Source organism: Lynx rufus, unplaced genomic scaffold (assembly GCF_022079265.1).
Source record: "Lynx rufus isolate CCGP_SWC_20201006 ecotype Redwood Valley unplaced genomic scaffold, mLynRuf1.p SCAF_4, whole genome shotgun sequence".
NCBI classification, from domain to species: domain Eukaryota; kingdom Metazoa; phylum Chordata; class Mammalia; order Carnivora; family Felidae; genus Lynx; species Lynx rufus.
In genome coordinates this window covers 56778200-56793452 of record NW_025814856.1, presented here as the reverse complement: position 1 = coordinate 56793452, position 15253 = coordinate 56778200, and positions in this window count along the sequence as shown.

Here is a 15253-nt window from a genome sequence, read left to right as displayed (position 1 = left end):
AGGTGTCTGTTTGCGAAGATGTAAAAGTTTTATTTCTCTTTGTAACCCATTATATTGCTGTCCTTGAGCTCTGGTGTTCACTGTCAATAGTTTTAATGCCATTGTTGTTATGTTTTTTTTTTATTTTTATTTTTGAGAGTGAGCAAGTAGGGGAGGGGCAGAGAGACACAGAATCTGAAGCAGGCTTCAGGCTCTGAGCTGTCAGCACAGAGCCCCACATGGGGCTTGAACCCACAAACCGCGAGATCGTGACCTGAGCCAAAGTCAGACGCTCAACCAATTGAACCACCCAGGTGCCCCCATTGTTCTGTTTTAGCATTTAATAGTTTTCCTGGGCTTCACAAGGATCTGAAATGTTAGATTGTTTTTTTCTAGGATTTGATCTAGAGTTGAGGTGGACCTTAGAAATCATTTGGTTTAAGGAACTCACTTTGTACATGACTTACTGGGAACTTGGTTGAAAAATGTATAGCTATCCAAAGCCTAGAACCTAACTCCAGTATCCTTGCCACCTTGTGTCCTCTTCTTTTTTTGTTCCCCACTCCCTATAAGCTAACTATAGTTAGTGGCTTATGCCTTCCTGACTTAGTTTATTGTTTTTCCCCTCCATGTGATTCTTCGCATTGGATGTATTGTGAATTTTCATCCTCGTGTGATACATGTCATTGTACGATTAAGATGTTGGTGCCTCAGCCATGCTATGCTAATTCCTACTTTGTCAAATTAACAGTCAAAAGCAGGCAAAAAAAAGTGAAGTCCTGTCGTGTAGGTCTGTTCACTTACGAATACAAGCTTACAAGTTCCTTTTTCATTTGATATTTTTACTGAGCAAATGGTATATCTCAGATGTTAACTAAGCAGCATCTTGATAATTTTTCTTTCTACTGCAAATAAGCAGTGTAAGGGAAGACCTGTTTTCAAGGGGATCACTGTTAAATGTAGTTAAATTCAGGTTTGGGGGTGGTGCACACGGGGCTATTTCCTATGAGGTTTCTGGCCTCGAGTTAAAAAACCCAGCAAGTGAGATACTTAGAACTGCTTTGCTTTACACAACCGTTCTGTGTTGCATTTGTAGTACCTAGCAGCCTTTTGTTCCAAGCTCTTTGATAAACATAACTGAGTGCCTATTCGCAGGCCACATAAGTGTTCTTTCATAAGGTAGCATTTAGTTGCATTGACCTTGATGATTGAGCAAGTACAACATGAAAATTCTAGGGAAATTCACTTAGCTATGCTGGAAGCCAATGAGCTGTTCCTGTAACAATTAATGGTTTGTTATAAGAGTGGGTTTTAAGCAACTTTTTTTAGGTGTATTTGTTTTGAGAGAGCATGCACATGTGGGGGAGTGGGGAGAAGAGAGAATCCCAAGCAGGCTCCAGGCTGAAGCTCAGACCCTGATGCGGGACTTGATTTCCTGAACTTGGGAGGTCATGATCTGAGCCGAAATCAAGAGTCGATGCTTAAACTGACTGAGTCCCCCCTGGCGCCCTGGTTTTAAGCAACTTTTTAAAAACTTTTCGGACCGTAATTAACATTCCCTTGATTGGCAAATGGTTCTTTCAAAAGTGAGGTTTGCTTGGGGATTTAGCAGCTTTCACCTTTGGTTAAGAAAACTTGAATTCTTCCTCTGGGGGATCTGGACTATGAAGAAACTAATCCTCCGTTTCTATAATACCGACTGAGATTCCTATCCTTGCAGGCTAGATAAAAAGGTCAAGGATTTCTCTTGTGACAAAGGGTTGAGGGGATGATGGAAAGATTAGTGAAGGTACTACAATGAGTTTTTCATTGTGTAACATAAAATTTCATCTTTGCATCCTCATGGAATTTTGCTACCTTTTTGCCTACTTCTGGAATGGCTGTTTCTCTTCAGCTTCTTGAAGCTGGTTCATCAGTGACTTAAATGAAGTAGATCAGATGGCAAGCTTTTGCCTACAAACTTATTTTGAAGAAGTTAAAAGAATAATCTGTACACTTAGGGGTGCCTGGCTGGCTCAGTCGGTAGAACCTGCAACTTTTGATCTTGAATTCAAGATCAAGCCCCACAGTGGGCTTAGAGCTTACATTAAAAAAAAAAAAAAAAAAAAAATACATTGAACACTTTCTACTCCCCACCTAGATTTAACAGCAAACATTTGCTGAGCCATTTGAAAATAAGTTGGTACACCTGACACTTACCTCTTACTGTGGCTTACATGTCCTAAGAACTAAGATGTTCTCTCTCAATCACAGGGATTGCAATCCATTATCATACTTAGAAAATTTGACCTTATTTCTCTAGTACCATTTGATCTTTAATAAAATAATTCAAACAGTGCCGGTTGTACCAAAATCAACATCGCCAGGTTTTCCAAACGGGATCTAGTCAGGGTATGTAAGTTGTGTTTGATAAGTTTATTTAGACTCTCTTCATCTAACAGTTCCCTACCTTTCCCCCTCATAACCATGGGTTTTTGGTTTGTTTTTGAAGAGACCAGAGCAGTTTTCTTGAATGTCCTGTATTTACTAATTATTTTTTCTTCCTGGTGTCACCTTATTTATGTCTTCTATTTTTCCTGCTGTAGAGTCCTGATTATTAGGTTCAGCTTGAACTTGTTTTGGCACGAATGTTTTAAAAGTATGTAATGTTGCATTTCATTAGTTTTACTTTTGATACAGACCTTTATCGATCGTTTAAGACTATTTTTTCATTGCAGTGATACGTCTTTCTCTTGAAAATTTAGTAATCGGTCTCCATCCCCAGTATCTTTTCACGTAATGCTTTTAGCACGTATTATGCCTTGTTCAGATGTTGCTTTGAGTTCATAAATTTGTTGTGCAATTGCTAGGGATGTAGAATGTAATCTCACTAGCTCAGCAAAGCCAGGTTATACCCAGAATGATGCCGGGTACCCCAAACCATAGGTTCTTCATAAATGTTAAGTATCTCTAAAAAAGCCACAAAAGGAAAAGTTGGTTTTCTTGATATAAATTATAGTCCCGTTTCTGTTGAAGTTGTGGGAACAAAACTTCTAAAATAAGCATATGTGTATATATATATATATGTGTATATATATATATATACACACATACATACACGTATAATATACGTGTGTGTATATATATATATATATAAATACGATTTTTCATGTTAAATGTTACATGAAACCTGTTTTTAATAGCAATTCTAGAGTCAGGGTCAGATGCTTGGGTTTTCTAATCATAGCAGTGTATGAGACATTTTTCTCTGGGAAGTGTAGTGGTCCACCTAGCTTGAGGTAGAAAGCTTATTTAATAACCTTGAAGTTGAACATCCCATCTAACTTAGATATGCATAGCAAAGAAAACTACACTTTTAGGTACTATTTTAAAATGTTAATTTGACTGGTCTTTGCATTCTTGGTGTGACACTTTATCTTATTTTTAAATTATTAAAAGTATTTTAGGGGTGGCTGGGTGGCCCTGTTGGTTAAGTGTCCCAACTTCAGCTCAGGCCATGATCTTACAGTTCGTGAGTTTGAGCCCCGTGTCAGGCTCTGTGTGTCAGGCTCTGTGCCGGCAGCTCGGACCCTGGAGTCAGCTTTGGCTCTCTCTGCCCCTCCCCCATTCGTGCTCTGTCTCTCTGCTTCGAAAATAAAATTTCAAGAAAATTAAAAAAAAATTTTTTTAATGTTTATTTTTGAGACAATGCGAGAGACAGTGCAAGCAGCGGAGGGGCAGACAGGGAGACAGAATCTGAAGTGGGCTCCAGGCTCTGAGCTGTCAGCCCCAGAGCCCAATGGGGGGCTTGAACTCACAAACCGTGAGATCATGACCTGAGCTGAAGTCGGATGCTTAACCGACTGAGCCACTCAGGCACCCCCAAAACGTTTTTAATACAGAGTATGCACCTGTGAACGGGAGGTGGGGGAGGAGAGGAAGAGAGAATCTCAAGCTCCACGCTGAGTGTGGAGCTGAAGCAGGGCTTGATCCCATGACCCTAGAGATCATGACCTGAGCCAAAATCAATAATTGGATGCTCGACTGACCCCCCCCAAATTTCCCTTCTTTTTAAAGTTTTACTTGAGTGATCTCTACACCCAACATGGGGTCAAACCCACAACCCCAAGATCGAGTCATGTGCCCATCAGACCGAGCCAGCCAGGCACCCCTTGCTTTGATACTTCCTTTTCCTATTGTAGATAAGTCCAGAATTCTCTCTACACAACCGATATGCTGGATTGCGATGATGGAGGTGATTTCGTGATGCACTGGTTACATCTGAAGCACGTCTGCTTTATTAGGAGTCTCGTGCAGCACTGTACTCCAATGTACAAAAACTTGCACGTACTGCTTTGATGAGTATCAAAGGGCATTGGGTAGTCGACTTCAGGAAACATTTAGGTTCTGCTGTCTGCTACAGGTGCACTTGTAACCTTGTGCACTTAAAGTCCCGCAAGGTAAAACCTTGATATTTGGGGGAAGTTCAGTGTTTGGTGCATACTTTTACCATCTGTCTCTTACTTTCTGTTTTGGATGTGTTTGCTTTAATATGCATTAGTATTTGTTGTGGCAGTCTAAGTTAATGACTTTTCAAAGTTCTCTAAAAGATTCGGAGCACGTGGTTTTCTTGTTGGATTCTGTTATGTCCTAGGAAGCATTAGACATCGTATTTCCTGTGTGTAACCTGAAGTGCCGGGGGTACTGTTGTGAGTCTGGTGTGCTTGCTGTGCGGAGCGAGCGACTGTGAAGCAGTGAAGCAGGAATCTTACCAGCCTCGTGGCTGGGTGCTGGTAACCGCTAGAATTAGGCTTGCAGGCATCTAGGTCTAATTTGGGTGGGTCCCTAAGCTATTGGTGTTTTAGAAGCTTCTAGATGATTCTACGGTACCAGTGGGTTGAAAACCACTGGGGTACGTAACTGAGGTCATAGCCCCAGTGGTGCAGTTGGAATTTGAAAACTCAGTCCTGTGCTTATGCTCTTGGTTACAGGGGTTTACACGTAATTACCCTTTCTTGCTTGCTTTAGAACTGAAAGAACATTCATTAAACATACCTGCTTCACATCTATTCCATTTTCAACCCCACAACAAACCTTTTACAAGGAACGTAGCTGCAATTCTGTTGAGTAGTGTGGATGCATTTTAGTCTTGATATTTCCTGATCTTTTTTCTCCCTACTATTGTGGTTCTTGGTTTTCAGCACTGCGTTTTTCTTGGTAGTTACTTTGCAGTGTGACCCACCAACCAAGGGCCTAGAACTGGACTACTCTTTTCTCCCCAGGGAACATTGTTAAGTGACCAAGCAGAGGCAAAAACAGAGTTAGTTAATTCAGTGACTTCCCAGTATGAATTCTTCCACTTCAGTTGAGATGGACTTCTTTCCTAAGTGTGGCTACTTCATGGCTTTGTCTTCCCAGAGTAACCATCCTTTTCCCATAGGTTCATTTCAGATATTCTTAGTTGCAGTTCGCTTGCCTTCTTGTGCCCCAAATAATGATAGTCATAGGAGCAACGGTATCACAATGGGACCTCCACTTAAAGTGGGTGCAAGTGGAATAGAACGAGGGACAGTTCCCTGGAAGGAGAATTGGGATCTCCAGTCATTCTGCCTGTATATTTATACTTCATGGATCAGGCCACCATGAGCAATGCAATAGGCAAATGTGCTTGTTGCTTAGCTGATGCACCTGCCATTTGTGAGGCAGCCTTATATGATCACTGGAGCTCTTAAGAGCCTTCTCATCAAGAATTGATTGCACCTGGTTGAATGGCTCAACGTCAGAAGATTTTTGGCTAATCTAGGTATAAGGCCACTTGGATGGGCATTCATTCAGTGCTTCCACGTGGTATTTTTAATTGGGAAGGGTCAAACTGTATTTGTACACGTTACATGGTGTTAACAGGTGAGGTGACACTTCTCTCCAAACTGTGGTCACTTGTCCACTAATATTTTTGGGCGATAGTTTCTACACAGTGAACCTGAACAGATGTGGCAGAGGTCAGAGCTTACAGATTTTTCTTTTTTCTAAATCAGACAAAAATTCAAGGGCAAGATTTTTGTTTTTTGAAATTTTAAACTACAGCTTAGAGCAGAAGCAAAAACTGGTCATTGGCCTAAAACCTTTGCTGATTCTTGTGAGTGGAAGGGAAAGTGTATTCACTCTAGTATTTTCATGCCAGTTTGTAGAATTAGCTCACAGTCATTCTAGCTGCCAAGTTAATATCAACTTCTTACAAACGTGTTTCATTAACTAGGTTTCTGAATCAGATCAACCAAAAAAATGCCTTGGAATTGGAATATTTGTAAAGTGGCAAGTATGGTAATGTATGGAGGCAACGTGAATTTCCCACTTGATTTCATTTTAATTTTTTCTAGTTGGTTTGTTGGATCAGGATCCAAATGTTCTATATACATCGCATTTGGTAATGTCTTATATTTGTAATAGTTGCCTGTCCTTATTGGAAAAACAAATTGAGGAATTTCTAATGACTTGCATTTGGCTGATTGTATTCCTGTCGTATTGTTTCATACGGTTTTATCTCCCCGAGTTTAGTAATAGATCTAGAAGCTTGATTATATTTTGATTATTTTTTTAGGCTAGATACATCATAGTGGGTGCTGCATACTTCCTTTTGCATCATATCAGGAGGTACGTAATGTCAGATTGCCTTACTTTGGATACTAAGCTTGGTTAGTAGATTCTAGTGATTTCAGTGTTTTCTATCCATTATAAAGTCTTCCATCAACGTTGCACCAAATAGTTTTAGCAGCCATGGATGATAAACATCTACACTGATACTTTAGTCATAAACAACAAATCAGTGAAAGGACCTTAAATTTCTTAAGGCAAGCCCAGAATAGAAGACCCCAAGAATTAATATATGTGACTTCTAAAAGCTGTGCAAGTTATCTAGGGTGACTGGGTGGCTCAGCCAGTTAAGCGTCTGACTTCAGCTCAGGTTACGATCTCACTGTCCGGTCCGTGAGTTCAAGCCCTGCATCGGCTTTGTGCTGATAAGCGTGGAGCCTGGAGCCTGCTTTGGATTCTGTGTCTCCCTCTCTCTCCACCCCTCCCCACTTGTGCTCACTCGCTCTCTCCCCAAAATAAATAAACCTTAAAAAAATTTTAAAAAGCTGTGCAAATTATCTTGCACTTTTTCCCCCAAGGTCTGTTGGTACTGCAGTATCTATGCCTCCAAAAACCTGATTTTAGCTTCACGGCCTTGCTCATTTTTGAAACAGTGGCATCATGCAGCCAATATGGGCTGTGGTGTCAGACTTCACTGGAATCTCAGTTCTAAGTCTGTTGTTGGCTTACATTTGAAACAGCAAGATTTCTAAGCTCCACTTTCCTCATCTGTAAAGTGAGAAAACCTTGTATTTATTTTGCAGGATCACTATGATGGATTACATGAGACATTGGCAAAGGGCTTAGCACTTACTGGAATAATAAATGGTACATACTATTTTTATGCAAACTTCCTACAGTGCCACCAGATTGCCGCATGCCAACTGAGAGGAATACCTCTCAGGATGTTTGGCAGGTCTGAAAGAATACCTGGCTGAACCAGTTCAGGGACACCTTTAATGTATGCCACTAACTCCTGAGCCTTTGAAAGGCAGCAGATGGTGCTATGAATGAAGCAGGTCAGCTGGGAGATGGGGGAGGTGGTGCTGTAGAAAACTCTGGAGAAGAGCCCACGTCCCTCCAGGGACAACAGCTACTTGGCTCCTCCTGATTGAGAGATTCTCTAATGATTTGGTGCAAGGAGGAGCAGTCTATTTTATTACTTTTTTAGTAGTCTATTTTAAACTTTGATGCATACTCTGTTAAACCTGAGCAACATTTTGAAAATCAGTTTTTCTCAGGCATTGAGGCCTTGGTTCCAAATATGTCCAAAATTTAAACTTTGAATAGAAATTTAATCTGGTTTTGGGATGCCTGGGTGGCTCAATCGGTTAAACGACTGACTCTTGATTTCGGCTCAGATCGTGATCCCAGTCATGGGATCGAGCCCCATGCACCGAGCGTGGAGCCTGCTTAAGATTCTCTCCCTCCTGCCTCTTTCCCCCTTGCGTGCTTGCTCGCTCACTCTCTCTCAAAATAAACTTAAAAAATTTTTTTAATCTGGTTTTGAAATTTTTAAGCAGAAACACTACAAATACCATGGTTTAAAGTTTTACTAAGAACTTTACATTTTTTCTGCCTTTGTGATGTTCCAGTCATACACCTTCCTAAGGATCTTAATAATTCTACCATATTCCATTTTTTTAAAAAATGTTTATTTTGAGACAGGGAGAGAAAATTGCAAGCAGGCTCCATGCTGTCAGCATAGCTGACAGCACAGAGCCCAATGTGGGGCTGATCTCACTAACTGTGAGATTATGACTCGAGCCAAAATCAAGAGTTGGTGGCTTAACTGACTGAGCCACCCAGGTGTCCCTACCATATTCCTTTTTTAATGCTTTTTCTTGAGTATAAACAATCAGATGCAAGAGAAAGTGGATGTCCTCTCATCTCAGGTTGTCAGTGGGAGTTTCTGGTATTTGGGGCTGATTAGCCCTAGGTTAGGACAGAATTCCAAAGGTGATTAAAATCAGATTCTGGAAGTGAGGTTGAATCCTCTTTTTTTTTTTTTTTTAATTTTTTTTTTTAACATTTATTTATTTTTGAGAGCTAGAGACAGAGCACAAGTGGGGAGGGGCAGAGAGAGAGGGAGACACAGAATCTGAAGCAGGTTCCAGGCTCATGGCTGCCTGCACAGAGCCTGATGCGGGGCTTGAACTCACGGACCATGAGATCATGACTTGGACCAAAGTCGGATGCTTAACCAACCGAGCCACCCAGGTGCCCCAAATCCTCTTTCATAACAGTTTTTCTTAATATGGTCGTACACAACAGGTCTCCTAGCCCCTATCTTTCAAGCACATTAAAACAATTTTTTTAATATTTATTTTTGAAAGAGAGCACGAGTTGGGGAGGGGCGGAGAGAGGGAGACACAGACTCTGAAGCAGCGCTGTCAGCACAGAGCCCAATGTGGGGTTCAAACTGAGACCACACGATGAGGACCTGAGCCGAAGTTGGACGCTTAACTGACTGAGCCACCCAGGTGCCCCCTTTCAAGCACATTTAAAGTGTTTGGACCCTTTTTTCTAGAAACAAAGTGGTCTTGCAATATTTTTTTAATATTAGACCACAGTTGTTGATCAGACCTTTTTGTTCTTTGTGTAGTTTATACATTTTCTGGATTGTTTATCTGATTTGGGACATTTTGATTCAGTTCACGGGCGAAAAGTACACATGTATATAATTATAAGTTCCTTTAAAAGGACTTCATGTTCATATCTTTGTAACTAGTTTTCATACACTCTTTTTAAATTTTTTTTAAACATTTATTTTTGAGAGACAGCACAAGCGGGGGGGGATGGGCAGAGAGAGGAGACAGAATCCGAAGCAGGCTCCATGCTCTGAGCTGTCAGCACAGAGCCCGACGCGGGCTTGAACTCACAAACCGCGAGATCGTGACCTGAGCCGAAGTTGGACGCTCAACCGACTGAGCCACCCAGGCGCCCCTCATACGCTTTTTTTCTTAAGCTCACTTATTTATTTTGAGAAAGAGCGTGCAGGGGAGGGGGAGAGAGAGGATTGCAAGCTGGCTCTGCCTTGTCAGCACAGAGCCCAACATGGGGCTCGAACTCCAGAAATGTGAAATCATGATGTGAGCTGAAATCAAGAGTCTGACGCTTAACCGACTGAGCCACCTAGGTGCCCCTGTATATTTTAACATAGCAAAATTGTGAACCCATGGACTTTTACAAATTACTTTTTATTATTTTATGCTCATATTGTCACATCCTTATTTTCTGCTAAGGACAGCATTCTACAAGATCCATTCTGGGTTTTTTTTTTTTTTTTTCTGCCCCAAGTGAAGGAATCAATCACTGTATTAGTTTACTGTTAATGATGTAACTTAATCACACCCCCAAAGTCCTTTGGCCATGTAAGGTAACTCCCAGGTTTTGGGGATTAGGACATGTACATCTCTGACAGGGCATTACTCTTCCTACCTCAGTCTGGCTTCTGGCCCCTAAAGATTCACAGTCATCTCACATGCAAAATGCATTCATTTCCTCCCAGCATCCCCCAACGTGTCAACCCATTATACACCAAAGAAAAAAACCTCCCAACTCTCAGCTCCAAAGTCCAAGTCTCATTGTCTAAATCAGGTCTAGGTAAGAGCTGAGCATGATCTATTGTGGGGCAAAATCCCTCTCCATCTGTGGTTTTATAACAGGTTTTTAAGTTATCTGCTCTCCAAATGTCAATGGTAAGACAGGTATTGGAAATGGGAAGAAATGAAAGGGAAAAAGGAGTCACTGGTCTCAACCAATTTAAAAATCTAGCTGGGCAAACAGTGTCCAATTTAAGGCCTGAGGGTATTCTCCGGGCTCAAGCTACCTTCCTGAGTCCTGCCTTCTTTTTCATGAAAGGTAGCGCTTGTTCATAGCTGAGTAGTTTTGTCAGCTTGTTTCCTGCTTACAGAATTTCGGGAATTTAACAGACTTCTTTAATTTGATCCTTTCTCCATCCCTCAGAGTCCAGGCTGGCAGTGTTCTGGCTGGTATAAAAATTCTCAACCTTGATCTTCTGTGGATGTCACGGAAATTCACTTCATTGGACAAGAGGTGCCTCCACAGAACTTTCCTGGGTAATCCCATCTCTATTCCTGGGTTCTGCTGAGATGGTTGAGAGTATTCATGAGTCACACGCCTAATCTCCTAACCTATCTGTGTGGACAAATATGAACTTTTGGTCATTCTGAGGCACTAGAAAAAGGGGGCTCATCCACACCTTGGCTTTTTCTCCAGAGCACACTTCCCTGTGAGTCTCCTAATTTTAGCATCTTTTTGCAGTGTGGATAGGCTGAGATTTCTGCATTAAGTTCAGGTTCTGTTTTAACCGTTCTTCCCTAGATTTATCTCTTTGCTCTTGCATTTTACTATAAGCATCAAAAAGAAATGAAAAAATCCCTTCAGCTAAATATCCAAGTTTGTTATGTGCAAGTTCTGCCTTCCACATAACTGTTGGGTACAACTCAGCTATGTTTCTACCATATAAGGATTCCCCTTTCTTCCAGTTTCCGATAACATTACCCAATTCCTTCTGAGCCCTCACCAGCCGTGCTTTTAGTGTCTGTATTTCTATTCACAGTCTGTTTATGTATTCTCTAAGACTACAGATTTTCTACTAGGCTCTTCACTTCCTTGTGAGTCCTCACTGACAAAATTGTTAACATTCATGTTTGTAGTAACAATCCGTGGAAAGCATTCTATCATACCCATAATTCTTCCAGCCTGTGTCCATTTTTCAGTTCCAAAACCACTTCTACATCTTAAGGTATTTGTTACAGTAGCACTCCACTTCCAGGTACCAAAATCTGTTTTAGTTTCTATATTGCTGTTGTAACAAATTACCACAAACTTAGTGACTTCAAACACTTTGAATTATTACACTTCTGGAAGGCAAAAGTTGGAAATGGGTTTTACAGGACTAAACGGAAAAAACAGGGCTGCTTTCCTTCTGGAAGCTCTAAGGGAGAATCCTTCCTTGCCTTTTCAAGCTTCTAGAGGATGTCTGCATTCCTTGACAAGTGGCCACTCACTCCAACCTCTGCTTCTGTAGTCATGCTTTCTTGGACTCTGATCCTTGGTCTCCTTATAAAGATCCTTGTGGATGACACTGGGGCCATCGAGTAATCCAGGATAACCTTCCCCTGTCCCAAGATCCTTAATTTAGTTACAGCTACAAAGTCCCATTTGCCATGTAAGGTGATATGTTCACAAGTTTTGGGGATTGGAATGTGGGCATCTTTGGCCAGGGGTGGGGGAGGGGGTGCTTGCCTGCCCCACCTGCTCTCCAATGCAGTATTGAGGTCCTTAAATGGGTGCTAGGGGACACATGAATGAGTGTTGCTAGGTGAAACTACTGCCTCTGTTGCTTGTTGGGTCAGACAGAACTGGAAAATGTCTTTTTAATGTAAAGAGGGGTTTTTTCCCCTACCCAATTAAATGTATTGCATTAAATGTATTACATGCTCACAACATGGACTGATTTAATATTAAGGTTTTTCACTTGTATTGACAATTACTGTGCAGGCATGTGGGTTCAGTGTTGCCTCATATCAGGATTTCTATGTGAGATTTTCTAGTTCTTATAACATGATACAGGGCAAAGCAACGCTGTAGGCCAAATTCAGCCTGCTGGCCAGTTTATAGCTGTGGTCTTATGGATTAGTGATGTGATCTAATGATAGATCGTTGATTGTGGATGTATAGGTAGATAAGATATATATGACTGATACTGGGATATGAGTACAGAAAGTCTTAGCACTACAAATATGCTGTTCAAATTTACAGGGTGGCTAAGAAACACAGCATTAAGTTGAGGCTGTTGGCACAAAAATAAGGCAGTTTAGTGTCACTGTCTTTGCTCCTTTATTCGTTTAGCCATGATATCTCACAAGCCAGACCTATAGGGTGGAGATAAAAAAAACAAGATAGGATTCCAGTAGGGCAAGACCTGTAAATCTTAAGTCTGGTGATTTAAAGACTAACAAAGCTAGGGGCACCCAGCTGGTTCAGTCAGAAGAGCGTACGACTCTTGATCTCAGGGTTGTATATTTATATAAGTAAGTAAGTAAATAAATAAATATATGTATATATAAATAAATAAAAGGCTAACAGAGCTCTTACAAAGCCCCTGAGCCTCCCAGCTGTACATGGAGTTGGGTAAGGCCACGTGATAGATTTGACTGCCGATTATGGGGTTTTGAGTTTTGAAATAGTTACTGAGAAGTTTACATAGATCTGTTCTGAGCACCTTATATGCTGTTCCCTCTTTTTAATAACAGGTCTGTAAGGCAAGTGTCCCAATTTCATGAGTGATGAAAAATGAGAACAGAAGGGTAAATACTATGTCAATTTCACAATAGAAATGAAACAGGTTGTGTAAGTCACCTAAGGCCACAGAACTACTAAGTGGTGGAACTATGATAAATCCAGGATGTCTAAATTGTCTCAGATGATAAGTAGGCATAAACAGGGAATATTTGCAGAGTGGAGGCAGGGTGCTGCAGGCAAAAGGAACACTATGGGCAAAGACAGGATCATTGTGCACGCAGCAAGGACATTAGCAGACTGTGGCAAGATAAATGGTATCATCAGGATGCTCTTAGTTTTAAGTACTGGTAGGTCTGACTTTTACTTGTTTCAACACTAAAGAGAGTTTATTGGTCTATATAACTGAAGACTGAGCAGTGGGTGTGAGTTGCTGACAGCAGCTTCTGGTATTACATTTGCTCTGCGTCTAGCAGGATGTATTCTACCCAGCATTGCAAGCCAAGTCCTGAGACTCAACTTTGAGTCAGCTTGGGTTTGTTTTGTTTTGTTTATTTGTTTTGATAGAGCATGGGAGGGGCAGAGAGGGAGGGAGAGAGAATCCCAAGCAGGCTTCACCCTGTCAGTGCACAGCCTGATGTGGGCTCGATCTCACAGTTGGTGAGACCTAAGCTGAAATCAAGAGTCAGATGCTTAACCAACTGCTTGGGTTTTCAGTCCACCAATCAATATTCATAGGGAGATAGTGTGGATTGTTTAGCTTAACCTAGCTCTTTCATTCTGCTCTTAAAGCTGGGCATGCAGTTCCCTTCCCCTGAACCGTAAGATCCCCAAATGTAATTCAGGTAAGCGGGTAGGGAGAATGGATGCTGGAAGGACAATCAATACAGGTAATGCCTCTTGAATCCTGTTATATATGATCTCTGTATCCTAGAGTCAGGGATTTAATGGACAAAGATACAGAAATGTGAGAAACTTTTGTCTCACAAATACTCAACTTGAGTGAGAAATAACCTTGCTTGTTTGGGAACAGGTGTTATTTATGGTAAAGGTTAACAAAGGTAATAAAAGACTCCCAAATGCAGCAGCTTACACAAGACTAGGTTTGTTTCTTGGGGCACCTGGGTGGCACATTCGGTTGACTGTCCGACTCTTGATTTCAGCTCAGGTCATGATCTCGTTTCAGCACAGGGCTCTGTGCTGACAGCGCGGAGCCTGCTTGGGATTCTCCCTCTCTCTCACTCTCAATCAACATAAACATTAAAAAAAATAAAGTTTGAGAAGCAAAACTATTCCTCTCAACGCTTATATTAAAAAAAAAAAAAAAAGACCATGTTTATCTCTCTCATTTCACAGGGCTAGATGTTCCATAGCTGGGAGTGTAGCATCCTCACAATTCAGTTCTTCCATTTCTGAACTTGAGGTGGCTGTTGGCCATAGTCACCTCTCAGCCGTGAAGGGAAAAATGGCAAGGGAAAGGCGTGTCCATACTTTTCATGGCATTGCCTATGTGGCATTTATTCCCTCCATTCAATTCCCGTTGGCGGTTATATAATCACAAACCCACAATTAGCTGTCAGAAGTGGGAAGATGGGAATCTAGTTGGGTGGCCATATGCCCAGCTGAAATTTTAAGAACTTGTCCTTATCACCGCTCAGGCATGAGATCCTGGTGTCTATTCTGAGTACATGTCTGTCCTGTCTGATCCTGAACCACATGTCAGCTGCTTTCCCCAGATGGCTTGTGCCTCCTGGGTGAAGCTGAAGTGCCCATCATTGGTTACGTCCTCTGGTAGAGAAGACACCATGGCCGAAGCTGTAACTGGCTTAATTTGCTACTGTCCTTTACCTGAATTCCACACAGCTCTGGACACCATATGGGGATAGCCACCAGAACCGTACGTATCAAGTGGCCTCTCCCGTGTCCCTGGGTCCTTGTCTGACGATCTCCTGATCCCAGCAACGTGCCCATCACACACTGATTGACCGCATCTCTCTGGGTAATGACCCAAACCACCTCTCTAACCAACCTCCTCCTCCAAGTAAGTAGGCTTTTCTTCCCTGGGCCTTAAATTTCTTATCTTAAAAGAGGGTGACTTAAAACACGGGTCCAGCTCTGATTGAGCCTGGCGATTCCAGAAGAGCTCAGAAAAAGTTAAGTCCCCACGTAAATGACAGGGAAATGCGGAGGAATTTACGAAGCCCCGCCAGCTCGAACTCCTGGAGAACACTCGCTTTGACCTGACCAAAAGGGCGTTTCAGCGCCTACTACCTGGGGCCTGCGGCTTCCACTTCTCGAGCTGCCTAACCTCTTACGAAGGCTGGGTTCAGCGAGCCCAGTCCGCTGTGAGGACTCAGTTCGTTCAGAGGCATGAGGACGACTTCCGAAAGGGCAT